Source organism: Rousettus aegyptiacus, unplaced genomic scaffold (assembly GCF_014176215.1).
Source record: "Rousettus aegyptiacus isolate mRouAeg1 unplaced genomic scaffold, mRouAeg1.p scaffold_m13_p_9, whole genome shotgun sequence".
Lineage (NCBI taxonomy): Eukaryota > Metazoa > Chordata > Mammalia > Chiroptera > Pteropodidae > Rousettus > Rousettus aegyptiacus.
This window is the reverse complement of record NW_023416312.1, coordinates 37535233-37548857: the sequence shown is the minus strand read 5'-3', so window position 1 is coordinate 37548857 and position 13625 is coordinate 37535233.

The window sequence follows — 13625 nt, the reverse complement described above, 5'->3', positions numbered from 1 at the left end:
ATGAGACTTATACATGTGCTATCCAAGAGACCCACTTCAGATTGAAAGACATACACAGACTGAAAATAAAGGGATGAAAAAAAATATTTTATGAAAATGCAAACGAAAAAAGCTAGGGTAGCAACACTTGTATCAGACAAAATAGACTTTAAAACAAAGGCTATCATAAGAGACAAAGAAGACATTACATAATGACAAAAAGATCACTTTAATAAGAGAATATAACCCTAATAAACATTTATGCACTGAACATAGCAACCCCTAAATATATGAAGCAAATATTGGCAGACATAAGAGGAGAGATCGACTGTAATACAGCCACAGTTGGGGGCTTTTACACCCCACACACCACTAAACAGTTCTTCCAGACAGAAAACCAACAAGGAAAGAGCAGTCTTAAGTGACACACTAGCCCTAATGGACCTAACAGATATTTTTAGAGTGTTTCAACCCCAAACAGCAGTGTATATATTCTTTTCCAGTATGCATGGAACATATTCCAAGTATCAGTAAATTTAAGGTTGAAATAATATTAAGTCTTTTCTCTAATCTCAATAGTATAAATCAATTACAAGAATAATACTGAAAATATATACAAACGTATAAAATATAAATAACATGCCACTAAACAATTAATGGGTAAACAATGAGAACAAGGAAGAAATAAAAAAGATACCTTGAGACAAATGAAAATGAAAACACAAAGACCCAAATTCTATGGCATGCAGCAAAAGCAGTCTTTTTATCATCTCTCTCTCTCTGTCTCTCTCTCTCTCTCTCTCTCTCTCTCTCTCTCTCTCTATTTAATAGTGATATTGGTTAACAAAATCCAATAAATTTTAGCTGTACACTTTAACAATAAGGCATACACACACACACATACACACACACACTGTGTTCACCTCTCATAGTTAGATTTCTTTTTGTCACCATATATTTGACCCCCTTTGCCCCATCTACCTCCTCCCTCCCTCTATTCCCTACCCTCTGGTAACCACTAGTCTATGGTCCATGTTCATGAGTCTCTGTTTATTTGCCCTGTTCATTTGTGACTTTTAGGTTTATATCCCACATATCAATGATATCGTGTGATTTTCAACTTTCTCTGCCTGGCTTATTTCACTTAGCAGGATTATCTCAAGGTTCATTCACCACGTTGCAAATGGCAGTATTTCATCTCTTCTGATAGCTGAGTAATATTCCATTGTACATATGTACCACAGCTTCTTCAGCCAATCATCTGTCGTAGGACATTTCAGTTGCTTCTGTGTCCTAGCCAATGTGAATAATGCTGCTATGAACATAGCTATGCAAATATCATTTCAGATATGGGTTCTCAGGGCTTTGGGGTAAATACCCAGTAGAAGGATTGCTAGATCATATGGTAGATCAATTCTTAGTTTTTTAAAGAACCTCCATACCATTTTCCATAAAGGCTGTACCAATTTGCAGTCCCTCCAGCAGTGTATGAGGGTTCCTTTTTCTCTTCATCCTCTCCAACATTTGTTAACACTTGTCCTATTGATTATAGCTATTCTAATAGGTGTGAGATGGTATCTTGCTGTGATTTTGATTTTCATTTCCCTAAGAGCTAGTGATACTGAGCCTCTTTTCATATAATTTTTTGCCATTTGTATGTCCTCTAGGTTGAAGTGTCTGTTCAGGTCTTCTGCTGATTTTTTGATTGGATTGTTCATTTTGTTGTTGTTGAGTTGTATGAGTTCCTTGTATATTTTGGATATTAGGCCCTTATCAGAGGTATTGCTTGTAAATATATTTCCCATTTGGATGGTTATCTCTTTACCTTGTTGATGGTTTCTTTTGTCGAGCAGAAACTTTTTTAGTTTGATATAGTCCCATTCATTTATTTTTGCTTTTACTTCCCTTGTCTTTGAGGTGAAATTCATAAAATCCTCTTTAAGTCCAAGGTTCTTGAGTTTAGTTCCTAAGTTTTTTTTTCTGTGCATTTTATTGTTTCAGGTCTTATATTCATGTCCTTAATCCATGGATGTGTGTGGTGATAGCCGACAGTCTAGATTCATTCTTTTGCAAGTGGCTTTCCAGTTTTTCCAGCACCATTTATTGAAGTGGCTTTCCTTTCTCCACTGTATGTTTTTGGCTTTTTTTGTTGAAAACTATTAGCCCGTATAAATATGAGTTTACTTCTGGACTCTTGGTTCTTTTCCACTGCTCCATGTGTCTGTTTTTCTCACAATACCATGACATTTTGATTATTGCTGCTTTGTAGTATGATTTGAAGTTGGGAAGAGTGATGCCTCCAGCCTCATTCTTTTTTCTCAGGATGTCTTTGACAATTTGGGGTCTTTTAAAAGTGTTTCCATACAAACCTCATGATTTTTTTCTATTTCTTTAAAAAATGCCAATGGGATTTTGATGGGAATTGCATTAAATCTGTATAATGCTTTAGGTAATAAGGTCATTTTAACTATGTTGATTCTTCCAATCCAAAAACACAAAATATCTTTCCATTTTTTTCTATAAAAGAAATCTTATAAGATAAATTGATTGCAATCCAGGCATACCTGAAGAAACAAGAAAAAAATCTCAAATAAACAATTTAACCTTACACCTAAAGTTACTAGAAAAAGAACAACAAAATTCATGTGAGTAGAAAAAAAAGAAATAATAAAAATTAGAGCAGAAATAAACAAAATATAGTCTAAAATACAATGCAAATGATCAATGAAACTAAGACCTGGTTTTTTAAAACATAAACAAAATTGATAAACCTTTAACCAGACTCATCAAGAATAAAAGAAAGAGGACCCAAATAAGTGAAATCAGAAATGAATGAGTAGATGTGACAATCAACTGCAAAGAAATACAAAGAATTATAAGAAAATACTACAAGCAATTATATGCCCACAAATTGGACAATCTAGAAAAAATGGATACATTTTTAGACACATATGGCTTCCAAGATGGATTCAACAAACAACTATATATGTGAATCAACTTATTACTACTAATGAAATTGAATCAATAATCAAAAACTTCCAAGAAACAAAAGTCCTGGATCAGATGGCTTCACAAGTGAATATTACCAAACATTCAAACAAGAACTAACACCTATACTTCTCAAAGTATTCTAAAAATTTTAAAAAGAAGCAAGGCTTGTAAGCTCATTTTATAAGGTCACCATTATCCTCATTCCAAAACCACACAAAGACATTATAAATAAAGAAAATTATAGGCAGATATCCCTGATGAACATACATGAAAAAATCTTCAACATGATATTAGGTAGCCAAATTCATCAATACATTAAAAAGATAATACACCATGATGAAATTGAATTTATTCCTGAGATGAAAAGTTGGTTCAAATTCCACAAAGCAATTAATATTATACAACACATTAACAAATTGAAAGATAAAAATCATATGACCATATCAATAGATGAATAAAAGTAATTTGAAAAAATTCAGCATCTATTTATGATAAAAACTCTCAGCAAAGTGAGAATAGAGAGAACATATCTCAACATAATAAAGGCTATATGTGATAAACCCGCTGCTAATATTATATTCAATGGGGAAAAGCTAAAAGCATTTTCCTTAATATCAAGAACAAGACAAGAATGTCCACTTTCACCTTTTTATTCAACATTGTATTGAAAGTCCTAGTCACGGCATTTATACAAGAAAAAGAAATATAAGGCATTGAAATTGGAAAGGAAGAAGTAAGACTGTCATTTTTTTGCAGATGACTAATACTATATAGTGAGAACCCTAAAGATTCCACCAAGAAACTACTGGAACTGATAAATGGATTCAGTAGATTAGCGAGCTACAAATTTAATATTCAGAAATTTGTTCCATTGTTATACACTAATAATGAACAATTGGAAAGAGAAATTAGGATGATGTCAGAAGCATAATTGTGTAAGGGTTCCCTTGACCTCTCCCCTAAAAATTACAAGAAATTGAATAGCTACAGTGCAACAGAAACACCCAACCTAATATACAATAACGTCTGAGAGATGTGTATTAGAACATCTGAAGTTGGGTGAATCAGGTAAACAAAGGAGGAGGAAAAGGAGAGGTGAAGAGAGTCGTGCTGCAAATGCAGCCCAGCGCTCCCTGTGGGACTCAGGGGTGGGGGTAATTAGGTGGTAGTGTGCACTCTCTGTAGCCTGAGCATTCTTCCCTGGGTATTGGCATATAGTACCCAGCGGTGCCCAGTGGTCAGGGCAGAGATGAATGCAGAGCAGTGACAGCTGTGTTTTAGCAACTACCATTGCCAGACAGAAAGCTGAGTCACAGAGCCCAGCAACTTCCAGCCACGCTCCCAGAACTCACTTCCCTGAACCCTCCCAGAGCAAGTAGAAGACCCCAAGGGAAACTGCAGTAGCAAGTACTCTGGGAACTGAGGAGACAAACACTAGAGCTGGTTCCAGTGACAGGAGTAGAGGTATAGAGGCAAGGCAGCTGAAGCTTGGTGGCCAGCATTACTGAAAGGAAAACAGCCAAAGGCATACTGGAAGCCTCTCCCAACCACCCTGCGCCCACACATTCAGGCTGAAACGGGAGGTGGCAGCACAGCACTGCATCTGGCTGCTGCTGCAGTACCAAGACTTCAGGGGCTCTTCAAAGGCTCAGATCCGCCTCACCTTTTACATCTTCCAGTGGGTGTGGAACCCTGGGACCAAGAAGACCTGGTGACAGAGGAGACACATACCTTCTCAGGGAACAAAGGTTTTTGTTTTGTTTTGTTTTGTTTTTGTTTTCTTTTCTTTTTTCTTTTTACGTTTTTTCTTTTTCTTTTTTTTTGCCACAAAGCAGAGATCTGGGAAGTCTAGGCAGTGCAAGAAGCTTGGCACCGCCTACTGGAAAACAAAAGAAAAACCTCTTCTTATGAACCTACTAAAGAGAGATCAGTCTAAATAATAATTTTTTAAAGCCGAATACATTCCCATAAATGCATAGGCAGATAAATAGGACATCAAACTCTATTAACAACAAAAGTGACAAAGCAGCTCAGAAAGAAAATTTAAAAAAAAATTCCAGAAAATAGAGATATAGAAACATGCTATTTAAATGACAGAGAATTCAAGATTGCACTTCTGAAAAACTCAATGAGATGCAAAAAAAAATTTTAATAGGCCATTTAATTAACTCAAAAGCAAAATTAGTGAACAACAAGAATAATTTACCAAAGAGATTTAAACTCTAAATAAGAACTAAATATAACTTCTGGAGCTTAAGAACTCAACAAAAGACATGGAGAACAAAATAGCAAACTAAGGAAATAGAGCAGACCAGATAGAAGAAAGAATTAGTGATATAAAAGATAAAAATCTGGAAATGATGCAGATGGAAGTAGGGAATTGAGAGTGAAAAAAAAATAAATAAAAGAACTCTACCAGAACTATCTGACAAGATCAGAAATAGTAATATAAGAATAATTGGTATACCAGAAGGAAAAGAGAGGGAGAAGGAACAGAGAGCCTATTCAAACAAATCGTTAGCAAGCATTTCCCAAACTAGGAAAGAACTGAATCCTCGAATCTAAAGAGTGAACAGAACACCCAATTACCTGGTTCCAAAAAAATGCCTTCTCCAAGATACATTATATTAAAGCTGTAAAAAAATTAATGACAAAGAAAGAATTCTCAAGGCAGTGGGAGGAAAAAAGATGGTAATTCATAAAGGAAACCCATTTGGTTGTCATCAGACTTTTAAGCAGAAATTTTTCAAGCTAGAAGGAGTGGAAACTAATATTCAAATAATTGAAAGAGAAATTACAAGCCAAGAAAAATACATCCAGAAAAGTTCTCCTTTAGATATGAAAAAGAAATAAAGACCTTTTCAGGCATATGAAAGCGGAAGGAATTTTCTACTTCTAGGCCTGCATTACAGAAAATACTGAAGAGGGTTATTCTACCAGAACCAAAAGGACAAAAAAGTACAAAGCAATGAGTAATATGATTGACTAATAGATAGACAAAAACAAGAAAGTGCAACCCTTAAGAACAAGGTATTATAAACTTAAATAATACATAATGATTAAAGGTAAAAATAAAAATAAAATAAAAGAGAAGTTGAAGACACAAACTACTGAAACCCAGAAATAAACTCTCAACATAAATAGGGATAATCTGAGACAACAAAAACAGAAAAGGCAAGGGAGTAAAGGTCTGAATATGCAAAAGGGAATGGAGATAACACAAGCTGAAGAAAAAGGACTACTGTATGCATGAAAGTTTCTTTTAGATAAACTTAACCACTCAAAAAATCAAAAACTGAGACATGTAATTTAAAAATAGGAAACAGAGAAAATCATAAAGACCCAGCCAACTAAAATAACATATAGAAATACAAGGGCAAAAAAATAATGGAGACAATGAGCTACAATAAAATAAAATAAATGGCTATGGGAAAACCTCATACATCAATAATCACCCTACATGTAAATGAACTATACTCATCAATAAAAAGGCACAGAGAAGGAGATTGTATTAAAAAAAACCCAGCCATATGTTGCCTTCAAGAGATACATCTCACCTGCATAGACAAAAATATAGATTCGAAGTGAAAGGGTGGAAAAGGATACTTCAGGCAAATGGCATCCAGAGAAAGTGTGCATAGTCATACTTACAGCTAATGAAATAGACTTCAAGAGTGACGTCAGAAGCATGGTGGAGTGAGAGATTTCCCCGGATCTGTCCCCATGAAATAACAATACGCCGAACACCTAAAACACACACACACACACACACACACACACACACACACAAACAAAAAACACCCATCCTGCACACAAGCACATCTGAGCAGGGATCTACATATAACTACCACAGGTCAGAACCATGGGAGTCAGGCAGTAGACTGGGAGAAACAAAGAGGCTGACTCAAGAAGCTGGAGCTCCTTGCAGGAAAACGAGGAGGAGAGAAGGTGTGGCAAGTTCCCTGAACAGCCCTGCATGACAGAGCTGTGAGCTCCATGCAGCAGCAATGCCCAGAGATCAGGATAGAAAGCAGAGAAATAGGGACAGCAGAGAAGCAACAGATGATTATTACCAGCTGTGGCTGCAAAACACGAGGATGAACCGCAGCCCATATCCTCTAACCCAGAGGGCAGCTTCCCCCATAACCTCCAAGAACAAACACAGCAGAGCCCCAGGAGAACTTGAGCAAACACTAAAGAAACAATTGCTAAAACTGACAGGGCCTGAGACTGAGGGTAGTGACTGTGATTGAATAGTTATAGAAAAAAAAGACATTATTAAGACTATATAAAGCAAAGATCCAAGAGGCTTACACTCCACCTACTGGAAATGAAAAGAAAAACACATTCTTAGCAACAGGCTAAAAAGAAACCTTTATATAATAAATATTTCTGAGGGTCAATAAACATATCTTGGTACTTCATTAATGCCAAGATGAATAAATAGTCCATTAAACACTATGAAAAACCAAAGTGATGAGGCAGCTCAGAAAGAAAGAGAAAAATCTCCAGAAAATAAGCATAAAGACAGAGAAACGCGCAACTTAAATAATAGAGAATTCAGGATGGTACTTTTGAAAAAACTCAGGGAGGTCCAAAAAAAATCATATCAACAATTCCAGGAATTGGAAAAAAAAACAACTAAAACTGCAGAATGAGTTTTTTAGCAAGAAGTATGCAATCCTTAAACACACGCGCGCACATGCGCGCGCGCACACACACACACACACACACACACAATAAAATAGGTGAAGAATGAAACAGCTGGCTTGGGAAATAGAGTCAACCAAATGGAGGAAAGGATCAGTGCTATTGAAGACATAAATCTGAAATAAATCAGAAATAAGAAATAAACTGAAGAATGAAAAATAATGAAATAGAAATACAAGAACTAGCTGATACCATGAAGAAAGGAAATATAAGAATAATGGGCATTCTCAAAGGGGAGGAAAAGGAGCAGCAATTAGAAAGCATGTTCAGATAAATAGTTGAGAATTTCCGAAATCTAAGGAATGAACTGGAGCTCGAAATTCAAGAAGTCAACAGAACACCCAATTATCTCAAACCAAAAAGGATATCTCCAAGTCGAATTGTACTACAATTATCAAAAATCAATGACAAAGAAAGAATTCTCAGAGAACCCAGGGAAAAGAAAAAGGTAACTTATAATTGAAAATCCATTAGATTATCATCAGACTTCTCAGCATAAACTTCACAAGCAAGAAACAAGTGGAACCAAAATTCAAAATATTAAATAAAAGGAACTACCAGCCAAGAATAATGTATCCAGCAAAACTCTCCTTTAGATATGAAGAAGGAATAAAGACCTTTCCAGACATAAAAATTGAGGGAATTCTCCACTACAAAACCTGCATTGAAGGAAATACTGAAAGGGATCAGCTCACATAAAACAAAATGACAAAAACAGATACATTACTATGAGTAAAGAAATAGAATGCTGACAGATGCAGAATACTGCAACCTTCATTAAGAACAGGACATCACAAGCTTAAACAATTAATAGAAATCTTCTTTTGCAAGATAGTAATAAATGTTCTGGATACATAGGGACAAACTGAGACAACAATGACAGGAAAGGGAAGGATTCAATATCTAATCCACAAAGGAGACTGGAGATAAGTCACATGCAGAAGAAAATGGACATATATATATATATATATATATATATATATATATATATATAACGATTCTTTATATATTTGTAAAGATTCATAACTGAATTATATAACATAAAACAAGAAGGACAAGATGGGAAATCCACAAAACCCAACCAAAAGAAAACAAAACAAAACACAAGGACAAAGAAGCAATGGCAATGGAAACACCGAGCTACCAGAAAGCAAAAGATAAAATTGTTATAGGAAAACCTCATATTTCAGAAATCACCCTAAATGTAAATAGACTGAACTCACCAATAAATGGCACAGAGTTGCAGATTGGATCAAACAGAAACATAAAACAAGAAGGACAAGATGGGAAATCCACAAAACCCAACCAAAAGAAAACAAAACAAAACACAACCGTATTCTGCCTCTAGGAGACACGTCTCAGTTCCAGAGACAAAATTTGACTTAAAGTGAAAGGGTGGAAATGATATTTTAAGCAAAAGGCATTCAAAGGGAACAGGAGTTAGCGGTATTAATATAAGATGAAATAGACTGCAAAATAAAAAGATAAAGAGATACTGAGGGATTCTTCATAATGATAAAGATAATCAAACACTGAGAAGGCATAGCACTCATTAATATCTATGCTATGAATCAGGGAGCCCTGAAATATATAAAACAATTACTAACAGAACTAAAAGGAGAAATAGACTAAAACATTATCATAGTAAGGGACCTAACTATCCCACTGTCGGATATGGACAGACCATCTCAGTAGAAATTCAGTAAGGAAATAACATTCTTAAATGGCACATTAGACCAACTGGAAATAATTAACATTTAAAGATTCTTTCATCCCCAAACAGCTGCTTATACATTCTCCTCTAGTACACATGGAATATTCTCAAGAACAGACCACATACTGGGATATAGAGATAGCGTCAACAAATATAACAGAGTTGAAATCATACAAAACATATTCACAAATCATAATACTTTGAAGCTGCAGATCAAATGTAAAAAGAAAGCAGGAAGAACCACAAATACTTGGAGATTAAACAACATGCTACTAGAGAATGACTGCATCAGAGAAGAAATAAAAAGAGAGATCAAGAGATACATAAAAATGAATAATAATGAAAGTACAACATATTGAAACACTTGGGACACAGCAAAAGCTGTAATAAGAGGAAAGTTCATATCACTACAGGCTTATCACAGAAAACAAGAACAAGCTCAAATAAAAAACCTCATGCTTCATATTAAAAATTAGAAAAGAAAGAACAAATGAAGCCTAAAATTAGCAGAAGGAAAGAAATAATCAAAATTAGAGCAGATTTGAATGAAATCTAAAAAAAAAGCAATAGAAAAACTAAATCAAGGAAAAGCTGGTACTTTGAGAAGGTTAATAAAATTGGCAAACCCCTGTCTAGACTCACTACAGAAAAGACACAAATAAACAAAAGCAAGAATGAAAGAAGAGAAATTATGACAGACTCCACAGAAATACAAAAGATCATACAAGAATACTATGAAAAAGTATATAACACCAAATTTAATAACCTAGAAAAAATGGACAAGTACTTAGAAAGATACAACCTTCTTAGATTGAATCGAAAAGAACTGGAAAATCTAAATAGACCAATCAGCAGTACAGAAATGGAAACAATCATCAAAAATCTACCAAAAAGTAAAAGTCCACGACCAGATGGCCTCACCAGTGAATTCTGCTAGACATTTAAAAATTTAATACCTATTCTCCTCAAACTCTTCCATAAAATCAAAAAGGTGGCAATACTTCTCAACTCATTCTATGAGGCCAATATTGCTCTGATACCAAAACCTGGTAAAGATCATTAAAAAAGAAAACTATAGATCAATATCTTTCATGAACACAGATGCAAAAATCCTAAATAAGATACTAGCAAACATAATAAAGCAACATATTAAAAAAATTATCTACCACGATCAAGTGGGCTTCATCCCAGGGGCACAAAGATGGTTCAACATACACAAATTGAGCAATGTGATACACCACATAAACAAATTGAAAAATCAGAATCATATGATCATATCAATAAATGCAAATAAAACATTGACAAGACATAGTATCCATTTATGATCGAAACACTTAACAAAATTGGTATAGAAGGAAAGTACCTCAATATAATAAAGGCCATATACAACAGACAAACCTTGAGCCAACATTATACTAAAAACTAAAAACCTTTCCTCTAAGATCAGAAAAAAGACAAGGCTGTTCACTATAGCCACTGTTATTCAATATAACATTGGATGTCCTAGCGGGTGCAATCAGCCAAGAGAAAGATATAAAAAGCATCCAAATAGGAAACGTAGAAGTCAAACTCTCTCTATTTGTGATGGTTGTCTATATAGAAAACTCTTGTCTATATAGGAAACTCTAAAGACTCTACGAGAACGCTACTAGAAACAAGAAGCAGATACAGTAAAGCTTTTAGATATAAAATCAATGTTCAAAAATCCATACTGTTCATATACTCTAATAATGAAGTGTCAAAAAAAGAAGTGGAAAAATAATTCCTTTTGCAATTGCAAAAAAAAAGAATAAAATACTTAGGAATAAATCTAATGAAATGTGAAGAACTTATATAATCAAAACTATAAAACTCTATTAAAAGAAATCAAAGAAGATACAAATAAATGGAAATATATTCTGTGTTCTTGGATTAGAAGACTCAACATAGTTAAAACGACCTTGTGACTAAAGCATTATACAGATTTAATGCAATCTTCATCAAAATCTCATCAGCATTTTTAAAAGAAATAGAAAAAAAAATCATCAGGTTTGTATGGAAGCACAAAAGACCTCGAATTGCCAAAGCCTTCCTGAGAAAAAAGAATGAGGCTGTAAGCATCACTCTGTGCAACTTCACATTATACTACAAAGTGACAATAATCAAAACAGCATGGTATTGGCAGAAAAACAGACATACGGACCAGTGGAGCAGAATTGAGAGTCCAGAAGTAAACCCATAATATACAGGCAAATAGTTTTTGCCAAAATAGTCAAAACCATACTGTGGAGAAAGGAAAGTCTCTTCAATCAATGGTGCTGGGAAAACTGGAAAGCTACCTGCAAAAAATGAATCTAGACTGTTGTCTATTACCACACACCAAAATTAAATCAAAATAGATTAAGGTCTTGAATATAAGGCCTAACAAATAAAATACATAGAAAATAACCTAGGGAGTAAACTCAAGGACCTTGGACTTAAAGAGGATTTTATGAATTTGACCTCAAAGGCAAGGGAAGTAAAAGCAAAAATAAATGAATGGGACTACATCAAACTAAAAAGCTTCTGCATAGTAAAAGAAACTATAGCAAGGTAAAGAGACAACCATCCAAATGGGAAAATATATTTGCAAGCAATGCCTCTGATTAAGGGCCTAACATCCAAAATAAACCAATGACTCATACAACTCAATAAAAAAATTAATTAAAAAATGAGTAGAGGACATGAACAGACACTTATTTAAAGATGACATACACATGGCCAAGAAACATATGAAGGGATGCTCAACATCACTAGTTCTTAGGGAAATGTAAATCAAACTACAATGCAATACCATCTCATACCTGTTAGAATAGCTGTTATCAACAGGACAAGTAATAACAAGTGTTGGTGAGTATGTGGAGAAGAAGGAGCCCTCATAAACTGCTGGTGAGACTGATAATTGGTACAGCCATTATAGAAAACAGTATGGAAGTTCATCAAAAAACTAATAATTGATCTACCATATGATCCAACAATTCCTCTACTGAGTATTTACCCCAAAGGCTTGAAAAACCATAACCAAAAACATTTTCACACTGATGTTCATAGCAACATTATTTACGGTGGGCAGGATGTGGAAGCAACTGTAGTGTCCTACTATAGATGATTGGATAAAGAAGCTGTGGTACATATATACAATGGAATATTACCTAGCTATAAGAAGAGATGAAATATTGCCATTTGTGACAACGTGGATGGATCTTCAGATAATCATGCTAAGCAAAATTCACCAGGAAGAAAAAGTCGAAAACCACATAATATCACTTTTATGTGGGATATGAACCTAAAAGCTACAAACTAACAGGAGAAACAAACATAGACTCATGGACATGGAAAATACACTAGTGGTTACCTGAGTGTAGGGTTGGGGAGAGTGGTGGTAGATGGGATAAAATGGGTCAACTATGTGGTGACAGAAAGGAATCTAACCGTGGGCGGAGAACACACAATGCAATATTTGTATGCCTTACTGTTGAATTGTAAACTTGAGACTTATTCGATTTCATTAAACAATGTCACCCTAATAATGAATGGAAGAATGAATGAATGAATGAATAAATTTATTAATTAATTTAAGAAAAAAATAGACTTCAAGATAAAAAAGTTAACAAGAGACAAAGACAGATACTTCATAATTATGAAGGAAACAATACATCAAGAAGACATAACTAACACTTATCAGTATATATGCACCTAATCCATGAGCACCAAATTATACAAAACAATTACAAAATTAAAATGAGAAACTGACAAAAGCACGATTATAGTAGGAGACCTAAATGACCTACTAACAGCAATGGATATATTACCTAAATAGAAAATAAATAAGAAAATGCCAACCTTAAATGACACATTAGACCAATTGGACATAATTGACATTTATAGAGCCTTTCATACCAAAACAGGAGATTATACATTCTTCTCTAGTGCACAAGGAACATTCTCAAGGATAGATCATATAATGGGGCACGAAATTAGCTTCAACAAATGTAAGAAGATTGAAATTATACCAAACATATTCTCCGAGCACAATGCTTTCAAACCTGAGATCAAATGTAAAAGACAGCAGGAAAACCCATAAATATGTGGAGATTTAACAACATGCTACTAAAGAATGACTGGGTCAAAGAAAAAATAAAAGGAGAGATCAAGAAATACATAGAAACAAATGAGAATGAAAGTACAACATATTAAAACTTTTGGGAAAAAA